This window comes from Lichenostomus cassidix, chromosome W (assembly GCF_008360975.1).
Source record: "Lichenostomus cassidix isolate B80296 chromosome W, HeHo_3.0, whole genome shotgun sequence".
Lineage (NCBI taxonomy): Eukaryota > Metazoa > Chordata > Aves > Passeriformes > Meliphagidae > Lichenostomus > Lichenostomus cassidix.
In genome coordinates this window covers 13,877,969-13,888,940 of record NC_139510.1, presented here as the reverse complement: position 1 = coordinate 13,888,940, position 10,972 = coordinate 13,877,969, and the positions used below count along the sequence as shown (strand labels likewise).

Below are 10,972 nucleotides of genomic sequence, written 5' to 3'. Positions count from 1 at the left end.
TGTGTCAAAGGACTTGCTAAAGTCAAGGTATGCAATATTCACTGCCTTTCCCCATCCACAGCACCAGTCAACTCATCATAGAAAAGAATGAGGTTGGTCAGGCCCTTGGGAAACACATGTTGGCTGTTTCCAGTCACCTTATTTTCTTTTATGTGTTTAAGGAGGTTGCAGCAAGGTGAGGGTTGGCCTCTTCTCCAGGGCAACTAGAAGCAGGATGAGATGACATAGCCTCAAGCTGTGCCAGAGGAGGTTCAAGTTGGACATCAGGAAAAATATCTTCAAAATATCTTCATGGAAAGGGTTGTTAAATATTGGAATGGGCTGTCCAGGGAGGAAGTGAAGTCACCATCACTAGAGGAATTCAAGAAACGACTGGACGTGGCATTCAATGCCCTGGTCCAGTTGACAAGGTGGTGTTCAGTCAAGGGTTGGACTCAATTATCTCAGAGGTTTTTTCCAAGGTAAATGATTCTGCGATTCTGTAAAAAGGGCTCCTAAGAGGATTTGCTCCATAACTTTCCCAGGGACTTAAGTGAGGCTGACCAGTTTGCAGTACCCTAAGTCCTACTTCTTGCCCTTCTGTAAGATGGGTGTGACATTTGCCTTCCTCCAGTCATCAGGTTCCTCCCCTGGTTGCCATGACCTTTAAAAGATGATAGTGTTACGAACTGGTTTAAACATAGAAGAGCAAAGAAAACTAAGTCACTGTGAATAAAATGGATTGAACCCAGAAAGGTTCGAAATATACCCCAAAAAACATTATTAAAACCAAATCAGGTTAGATGTTGGTTCCAAAAAAAAGTTGTCGGCGATTGAATTTGGATCCAAAAAAAAGTTGTTGGGGATTGAATTTGGGTCCTCAGCCTGGTTCATGCAAAGTCACATTTATTGTACAAAGCACATCATGTTTTATACTGTTACAAACTTAACTTAGCCGTTACAAGAACTTTGGTTTCCAGGGTTGCATGTTTTACTTTCCTTGATCACCGTCATTTCTCTTAACCTCTCCTGCTAATCACTTATGCATAAGGTAAACACAGTCTTACCTTAGTATCAGTCTCAGCCCCTGCCAGGGGTGATTCAGCTTATCTCTCTTAATGTCTCACATTAACTGATAACAAAAGACCTCTATAGCTGCTGGACTTTGCAGCTCCACCCGAACTCCCACAAAAAGTGATATATTTTATTTAATAGTAAAAGAGGCAAAGAGAGAGAGAAAGAAAGAAGGAAAAGGGAAGGAAGGAAGGAAGGAAGGAAGGAAGGAAGGAAGGAAGGAAGGAAGGAAGGAAGGAAGGAAGGAAGGAAGGAAGGAAGGAAGGAAGGAAGGAAGGAAGGAAGGAAGGAAGGAAGGAAGGAAGGAAGGAAGTGGGGGGTGGGGGAACAGGGAGAGTGACAGGGGTTAGGTAGAAACATATCACCCGTCTAAGGGTCCCAATGACGTCTCATTGCTCCCTTCTATCTGGTCTTGGTGATAAGGGTCCCCGCTGCCTGCTGCAACCAAAAAGTATGGAATCCAACGGATTAATATAGAATCCAATGGATTAATATGTTTGGGCCAGGTGGTGCGGCATGAAAATTCCCCCTACCACAGAAGAGCTTATCTGCTCTGTCCATCAGCTGATGTGATAGCTCTGGACATTCTTCCCCCATGTGAATTGATGAGATAACCCAGGCCAGCTCTCTGACTAGTAAGTTGTCACTTGCTAGTGAAATATTCCCCCTCTCTGGCGCCAGGGGTAGAACTCCCCAATAAACAACTGGGCATCAGAACAGATATGGGGAGACAAGCTGGAAATTCCTGACTGAGAGACACTACTTTACAAACTATAAAAGCTACACAAACTTTCATGGAGGCAGAAACCTCCTACACACACCCTGGAAACATGCAGGACTTCTCCTGCAGAGTTTGAATGCAAATTCTGCAGATACTTTCCCTGGGAATTGACTGAAAAAATTCTGTGTACTCCATCACCAATTTGGTGGTAATGTTATAAATATATCCTAATATAGTGTTGGCTTTTCGTAGATATTCATTGTGTGTATGGTTTTATTCTTTTTACAGAAGTAGTCATAAAGATAGAGGTATATAACCAATGTTTTAATTTCTGTTATAAACTAGATTTCGATATTGTAATAAAAGTAGTTTAAAGGACTTTCCTTTACTAACCACACTACCTGCTTGACTGGATAACACCCAAAAAGAAGACCTGCCACTGATACCTGACTATCAGCCTATAACCAGATGCAAAGACTAAGGACCCAAGCCCAAACTGGGAGGCGATAACCAAGGCTGGAAGAAATCACAGCCGAAAAAGCGCATGCTCTAAAAAGGCGGAACCAAGGAGGAGCCATGCAAAATAGTTCTTGGAACATGCAAAATAGTTTTGAGAAAAGTTTGAATATGCATGAATAGGCATGAAACTGACGCAATACAAAGAGTATTTAAGGAGACTCCCTCAATAGCAGGTGTGCTTTTTGGCCCCGGGCCAAGCACCCAGCCTTCTTCTTTGCTTTATTGTTTGGTGTCCCCTATTGTCTTTTATTAAACCTTTTAAATTTCAACAGGAGAGTGAAGTGTGTTTTTCACAATTGGGGGCTCGCCCGGGAGGAGACCTCACCTCTGACACTTTCGAAGAGCCGGAGCAGGGGAAGGTGCCCCCCCCGCCGCGTTTGGTGGACCGCTCCCCTCTTCTAGGGTGAATCGGCGGTCGCAGGTCGCCATCCCGTGGACAAGAAGGGACCCATAAAGCAAAGACAAAGACTCCCTAAACAGACCGCGGTGGTAAAAAGCCCAAAATTCTAAGTGCACGAAGACCCGGACAAGAAAAAGGATTGTAAGTATTGTCGGGGGGGCAGGTTACGGGAGATTGATTGGTGTGTGTGTGAGACGCGAGCTGGCTACCAGACTTGCGAAGCGAATGAGGGGTCTCTGATACTGCGGTTCCGCTGTTTCGCGAGAAACACGGCCAGGAAAGAGACGAAGCGCAAGGAAAAAGGAGTGAATGTTCCCCCGGGGAAAACTGAGACTGGGTTCCAGGGAGGGGTTAAGACCCCTAGGAAAAGGGAGCAAAAAGTTTTCTAGCACAATCCACTAGGAAACGGGACTGGAAAACGGGAATAAAGAGTCCCCAATTTTAAAAAGGTGCCAGATTGAGGGGGGGTAAAATAAAAAAAAGGGATAAGAAAATTCCTGTGAGACGGGACGTGTAGAATTAAGAAGGATAGGAAAATCCTATAAGACGTGAAGTGTAGAATTGAAGGTTAAAGGAAATATCCTAAGATTACCACTCCCAAGAGCATCTGGAGTTGGCCAACAATATTTTGAAATTTCATTATCCCTAAAAGTTAAATACCCATGGGTAAAATATTTTTTTGTGTTGTTGTGAGTGAGAATGAGTGAGACAGAAAAATAAAAATAATAAATGAGTGAATGTGAATGAGTGAAAAGTGTATGTTATTATTAAGAAAAGAGAAGTTTCCTGTACTGTGAGGGGTGGGTGGTGTTTAAGTTATTAAAAAGAGTAAAAGCTAGGGACAAATATATATATATAAAAAAGAAGAAAGGCTTGAAAAGATGGGGCAGGAAATAAGTAAGACAAGAAAGAAAAAAAGTAAAGAGGTCCCGACAGATATACCTCAAGATAGCCCCTTAGGAATAAAATTAGCAAACTGGGACAAAAATCCCCACACAAAAGAAAAAGATAAAGTGAAAGTGATTCAATATTGTATGATAAAATGGACAAAAGGAAAAATAAGATCAGATCACGTTTATTGGCCCCGATATGGATCATCTGAAGCTTGGATTTGTGAAGCCTTAAAAATATTTGTAAATTCTAAAAACCCAGTTAATTCAGAGGAGCAGGAATATGCTTCCTGCTGGGTTGAAGAACAGGAAACTCTAAAAGTATCAGTTTTTAAATTCTCGGAGGTTCCGGAGACAGATAAAAAGAAAGAAATAGAAAAAGGCTGGGATCCATTACAGGTCCTCCCGCCGCCTTACCATGTGCCTCTGCCGGCTCCAGCCCCGTTTCCCCCTGCAGCTATAGTCCCGCTGGCACCGGCAGTACCAGTACATGTTGAACCCTCTATTCCAAGAAACCCGGAGTCTTGCCACGCTGTAAACCAGGCGGGCAATTTTCCCTCACTACTTCCTTCTTCCGGTTTACCTAACCCGGAGGGTTTCAATTCTACGATACACACTTCCGGTTTACCTAACCCGGAGGGTTTCAATTCTATGATACACACTTCCGGTTTACCTAACACAGAGGGTTTCAACTCTGTGATACAAACTTCCGGTCCTCCAACATCGGAAGTTCCGGGAGTAATAAAAAAACCTGCTGCTACCCCAAAACGATTGAAAACAAATACTATGTCCCTAGTAGATGAAGGAGCTCCTTACCAGAATACTCGAAAAAAACTCATTTAAAACTCAAGGACAGTCTGATGAACCCTCTCCTGCCACCACCCCAAAACACGGAAGAAAAGTTTCTTCTAAGGTTATGATGATAGAAGAACAAGAAGGGTGGGATCATAAATTCAGTTTATTTCCTTTAAGGGAAGTTCCCATGGGAGGGGCTCAAGGAGGAATAGGTTTTGTTAACGCTCCTTTGACCTCTTCAGAGGTTAGAAATTTTAAAAAAGAAATTAAAAGATTATTAGAGGATCCAATAGGCATAGCAGAACAACTGGACCAGTTTTTGGGTCCAAACATTTATACCTGGGAAGAAATGCAGTCAATAATGGGCATTATATTTTCCCAAGAGGAAAGACAGATGATTAGAGCTGCTGGAATAAAAATTTGGGAAAGAGAAAATCAACTTGGCCCACCAGGGGATCATAAAATGCCAATAGCACCCCCTAACTGGAACCACAATGAAGAAGCAGGACGAGGGAATATGAGAGATTATCGTAATCTGATAATTAAAGGGATAAAAGAAGCAGCACCCCGAGGGCAAAATGTGAGCAAAGCCTTTGATGGACAACAAGGGAAGGAGGAAACCCCAACGGAATTTTTAGAAAGACTTAAAAAAAATATGAGGCAATACTCTGGAATAGACCCTGATAGTCTAGCAGGACAAGCTTTATTAAAAGTAAATTTTGTCACTCATGCCTGGCCAGACATTAGAAAAAAGTTAGAAAAAATTGAGGATTGTCAAGACAAGGGATTAAATGAGTTACTAAAGGAAGCTCAGAAAGTTTATGTACGAAGGGATGAAGAAAAAGCCAAAGTAAAGGCTAAAATATGGTAGCTACCATGCGAGAAAGCAATTCCCATAGGAATACGGCATCTCCGGCTACCATTCCTAAATATTCCGAGTTTAGGGAAAAAGAGAGGGGGAGAAATAAGACCCAAGCACAAACCAAACCTCGAGAGCAAACCAAAAATGTCTGTTTTCATTGTGGGGAAGAGGGGCATTATAAGAGAGAATGCCCACACTTAAAAAAGGATCTAAGAATTTTCCAAGAAATGCAATCAGAGGAATCAGCAGATTAGGGGTGTCAAAGGCTCTATCTTTTGGGGGACAAATACCATCTAGAGCCTTTGATAACCTTGAACGTAGGTCCCCAGGGTGAGGCATTAGAATTTATAGTTGATACAGGGGCAGAAAGAACCTGTGTGGTGAGTGTTCCAAAGGGGTGTAGTATTAGTAAGGATACCGTGAAAGTTTCAGGTGCTAAGGGGGAGGGGTTTAAGGTTCCTGTTATTAAAAATGTAGTAATTGAAGGGGAAACTAGAATAGGGATGGGAGATGTTCTATTAGTCTCTGGAGCATGTTGCAATTTACTGGGGAGAGATTTACAAGTACAACTAGGGATAGGAGTCATACCAGAGGAGGGAAAGATGACAGTAAAAGTGTTAAAACTTGAAGAGGAAGATGAAAGAAAGATTAACACAGAAGTCTGGGCTGGGGAAGGAAATAGAGGGAAATTGGATATAGACCCCATAAAAGTAACCATTGAGAGAGAAGAATGCCCCATTCGCATAAGGCAATACCCTATATCCTAAAAAGGAAGGGAAGGCCTAAAGCCAATAATAGAAGATTTGATAAAAGATGGAACATTAGAACCCTGTATGTCCCCTCACAATACCCCTATTCTCCCAGTAAAAAAGCCTGATGGAACTTACAGATTAGTGCAAGATTTAAGGGAAGTTAACAAAAGAACTAAGACCCATTACCCAGTGGTACCTAATCCCTATACCCTTTTAAGTAAAGTTCCACCTCAACATCAGTGGTTTAGTGTGGTGGATCTCAAAGATGCATTTTGGGCCTGCCCTTTAGCAGAAGGCAGTCGAGATATTTTTGCTTTCGAATGGGAAGATCCAAGCAATGGGAGAAAACAATAGTTAAGGTGGACAAAACTACCACAAGGATTCACTGAATCCCCAAATCTATTTGGGCAAGCCTTAGAAGAAGTATTACAGACTTTCTCTGTTGGAAAACGCAGTTTTCCAGCAAAACTTATGCTAACTAAACAGGCCTGAACAAAGCCTCAGCATAGTCAGGTCTCAGTAAAAATCCTAACAAGCTGTTATGAGAAACTAACACCTGGGAACCACAACTGTGTTTCTGAGCTGTGGGAAGAATGTCATGGGAAAGAATAGGGAGTCAGAAGTGTTATGAGAAAAGGATAAGGGAGTCAACAGGAGGATCCCTGAATGTGTGAGAACAGACTGCAGATACGTGTGTAACTATAATTAGTAACATCTGTAACAGTATATAAGTTTCTCGTTTGGTGAAATAGAATGGAGCTTACTCTATATCTCATATTGAGACTGCCGTGAGTTCCCTCTCGTTGTTATGTCATTTCTCCACCCCTCCTGGAATACAAATCATCCAATATGTGGATGATCTTTTATTATCAGGGGAAGTTGAAACAGAAGTTAGAGAGACTACTATCAAATTTTTAAACTTTCTTGGGGAAAAAGGATTAAGAGTATCAAAAGGAAAATTACAATTTGTAGAATCAGAAGTAAAGTTTCTTGGTCATTTAATAAGTAAAGGAAGCCGAAAACTAAATCCTGAAAGAATTTCGGGGATTTTATCTCTCCCCCCTCCTTCTTCGAAGAAGGAAATTAGAAGGCTGCTCGGGTTATTGGGATATTGCAGGTTATGGATCGAAGGGTATACGCAGGCAGTAAAATTCTTGTATGAAAAATTGACAGAGGGGGATGATATAAAATGGACTAAAGAAGATGATATTAAATTAGAAGAACTAAAGGTCAAGCTAGCTTCAGTACCTGCCTTGAGTTTACCTTCATTAGAAAAACCTTTCCATCTGTATGTGAATGCAGAAAGTGGAGTAGCCCATGGAGTCTTAGTTCAGGAATGGGGAGGAGTGAAAAGGCCAATAGCTTATTTATCTAAAATGCTAGATCCAGTAAGTCATGGCTGGCCAGTGTGTGTACAAGCTATAGCAGCTACTGCCATCCTGGTAGAAGAAAGTCGTAAACTTACTTTTGGAAGCAAGTTAATTGTGCATAGTCCTCATGCAGTCAGGAGTGTGTTAAATCAGAAAGCTGAAAAATAGTTGACCGATTCCAGAATGTTAAAATATGAAGCAATTCTAATAGACAGTAATGACTTGACATTAGAAGTAGACAAAAGTTTAAACCCAGCTCAATTTTTATATGGAGAACCAAAAAGTGATTTAGTACATAACTGCTTAGAAATTATACAGTATCAAACTAAGGTTCGGGAAGATCTAGCAGAACAGGCTCTCCCAGAAGGGAGAAAAATATATGTTGATGGTTCATCTAGATGTCTACAAGGGAAAAGAATGTCAGGATATGCTTTAGTGGATGGAGAGAATATGCAGACAATTGAAAAAGGGAAATTGCCTTCACATTGGTCAGCTCAATCCTGTGAATTATATGCCCTAAAGAGAGCACTGGAATATCTAGCAAAGGGAAAAGGAACCATATATACTGATTCAAAGTATGCCTTGGGAGTAGTACATACTTTTGGGAAAATTTGAGAAGAAAGAGGATTAATAAACTCTAAGGGAAAAGGATTAATACATGAAGGACTGATTTTAGAGGTTTTAGAAGCCCTAAAGTTGCCAGAAGAAATAGCAGTAGTACATGTTAAGGGACATCAAAAGGGAATGACCCCAGAAATAAGAGGGAATAATCTGGCAGACCATGAAGCTAAAGATGCAGCAGAGAATGGGACTGAAAAATTTTTTTTAATTCTGACCCCAGATAGAGAAGAATTGGAAATTCCAAAATTTAGTGAAACAGAAGAAAAGGAATTAAGTAAGATAGGGGGAAAGCAAGATCCATCTGGTAAATGGAAACTCCCTGATGGAAAACAGTTACTTAATAAACCACTTACTAGAAAAGTATTAGAAGGCTTGCATCAAAAAACTCATTGGAGTACTCAGGCTTTGTGTGATCACTTTTTAAGGAATTATGGGTGCATTGGAGTCTTTGGATTAGCAAAGCAAGTAACTGAGAAATGCATAACCTGTCAAAAAGTAAATAAAAAAGTAATGAGAAAAACAACCCCGGGAGGTCGTGAGTTTGCTCTACGACCATTTCAAAGTATCCAAGTAGATTTTACTGAACTCCCTCAAGTACAAAAGTGGAAATTTTTATTAGTAATAATTGATCATTTAACTCATTGGGTGGAAGTGGTCCCCACTGTCAGGGCTACTGCTAATGTAGTATGTAAAACCCTTTTAGAACAAATTATTCCCCTATATGGAATGGTTAATAAAATAGACTCAGATGGAGGGACACATTTTACTTAAAAAGTGCTACAACAAATAATTCAAGTGCTGGGAATAAAATGGGAATTACATACCCCATGGCATCCACAGAGTTCAGGCCAGGTAGAAAGAATGAACCAGACATTAAAAAGAACTCTAACAAAACTGATGATTGAAATACAGATGTCATGGGTAAAATGTTTACCATTGGCTCTACTAAGAATCCGAACACAACCCAGGTCAGACCTAGGGGTATCACCTTATGAGATTATGTTTGAGTTACCTTTTTTAACCACACAACATGAAACTGCTACTTATGAAGAAGGGGAAATGGGTATTCGAAAATATGTCATCACCATTGCAAAAACACTTGAAAATTTGCGGTTAAAAGGGATAATCCCTCAAACCACTCCCTTAGAATTTAAAATCCATAATATCCAACCAGGAGAATGGGTATTTGTGGGGAATTAGTTAATAGAAAAAGAACATACAGACTTAAATAAGCTGTTTCTTAACACTTAGACAAGCTGCTTCTTAACAATAGCCATATTCAGCCAACTATTAATTAGATGCCTGTGTCCAATCAGCGATCTAGGTCACCATGACCTTGTGCAACATAGAGGTTGTGGGAGCCGTCGAGAATGCAGTAATTGCTAACAAAAATGCAGAAATCAGGCATTATAGATAACATGTATCTATGTTTAAGGCAAGTAGCCAAACTTAGGGCGTGGAAGTATATAACCAATAATATTGTACGATTACAGAATATGCATGATCTAGTTAACTACACTATAAAACTGTATACTGTAGATCAATAAACTGAAGCTTGTAGTAAACCCATATTGGATTGTCAAGCCTCCGTTTCTCGGCAGGTATTAGTGAAAACATGGAGAGAACAATCTTTAACCCCACAATGGGAAGGTCCTTTTCAGGTACTACTGACAACTGAAGCAGCAATTCGGACCAGGGAAAGAGGATGGATCCACGCCAGCAGAATCAAAGGACCTGTGGAAGAACCTAAGGAGTGGACTCTAACTTCTAAACCAGGCGATACCAGGTTGACTTTTAAGAGAAGACTTAGTGGTAATGAACTGGAAAGATCCCAAGAATCACAAATAATTGAGAAATAAGATTAAGCTTATATCGGTGTTTTCAAGAGCCATCTAGAAAGGTTTTGAAAAACCTCCAATACCCGCCTTGGAGAGGAATACTTCCACCCCAAACTGGAGGATCAGGATTATTTTAGACAAAGGGTCCTTATGTTTTAGCCTTAGCCTGTGATTTATATAAAAAGAAAAATAGACTGTATCCTAATCTCAAGGGGATATTACAATCTCCTTCAGTGCCATGCTACATACCTTGTCTAGTTCATCCCAATACTAAACATAATAGCTGGGTTGAATGAAAAGGCATACATTGTGGGAGAAGCTGGTGTTGTAATTCACAAAAACAGTGAGTCGAGAGTGAAATTCACTCCCTATCCAGACAGAACTAGGGTTAACTCAAATGATAACTTTGCACTGTGGGAGGGAATTATGAGTACCTATTGAATGGTGTCGGGGGTTGAGAATTTCTTCCCATTCCTGTTACTAAGCAACAAATAGTTAGATGTTTAGAGCGATCAAGCCTTTTGTAAAAGACAAAAGCTGGGCTTTTGGGCAGGGCACGGTAAGGGAAGAGCCAGCCCTGGGAACGCTCTCTCGTGGTTCGGACGCTGAGAGGAGAGGGTGCTCTCTCTCTTTGCTTTCCAGCTGCTACCAGTGGAAAATCCAACTGTGCCCTGTTTTTCTTTTCTCCTGGCTGGGTGAGCTTTGATTCAACTTTTTCTTCCCACTGGGAAGGGCGCGTTTTCCCCGGGCTGCGTTTTCCCGCAGCTGCTGCCGGGAGAGTCCGGCTGCCTCTGCTGCCTGCCTCTGCCTTCTGCCGCACGAGACCGCGGCGTCTGCTGTGACTGCAGAAATCCTTGCTACCTCGCTGCTAGCCAGGAGGGAGCGGGCGTCCACCCCTGTTTTCTGTCGCTCCGAGCTGCCTGGCTGCCTGCTTTCTCAGCCTGTCCGCCATCATCCAGCTGCGTGAGGCTGACCTGACCCTGCGCCACAGCACCACCTGCAGCCGCTCAGGAGTCAACGCACCTGCCCTGCCCGGCCGGGAGCTCAACAGCGCCCCTGCTGCTTGCAACCGTGATTACACCACACGGGAGAAGGCTCAGCAGCTCACGAGTTATCTGCTATTGGTTTCCTGATTCTAGTTGTGGTTGCTA

General features: G+C 41.7%; 2 long non-coding RNA genes across 2 annotated transcripts in view; both read left to right on the top strand.

Annotated features, from left to right (window-relative positions):
• The window catches only part of LOC146425541 (uncharacterized), a 384,874-nt gene that overhangs the window by 270,462 nt on the left and 103,440 nt on the right, over positions 1-10,972 (top strand). The gene's annotated exons all lie outside the window — the stretch shown is intronic.
• On the top strand, positions 2,512-9,894 carry LOC146425544 (uncharacterized). Its single transcript, XR_014846551.1, has 2 exons — positions 2,512-2,834; positions 9,634-9,894. It is a non-coding gene; the product is annotated as an uncharacterized LOC146425544 (long non-coding RNA).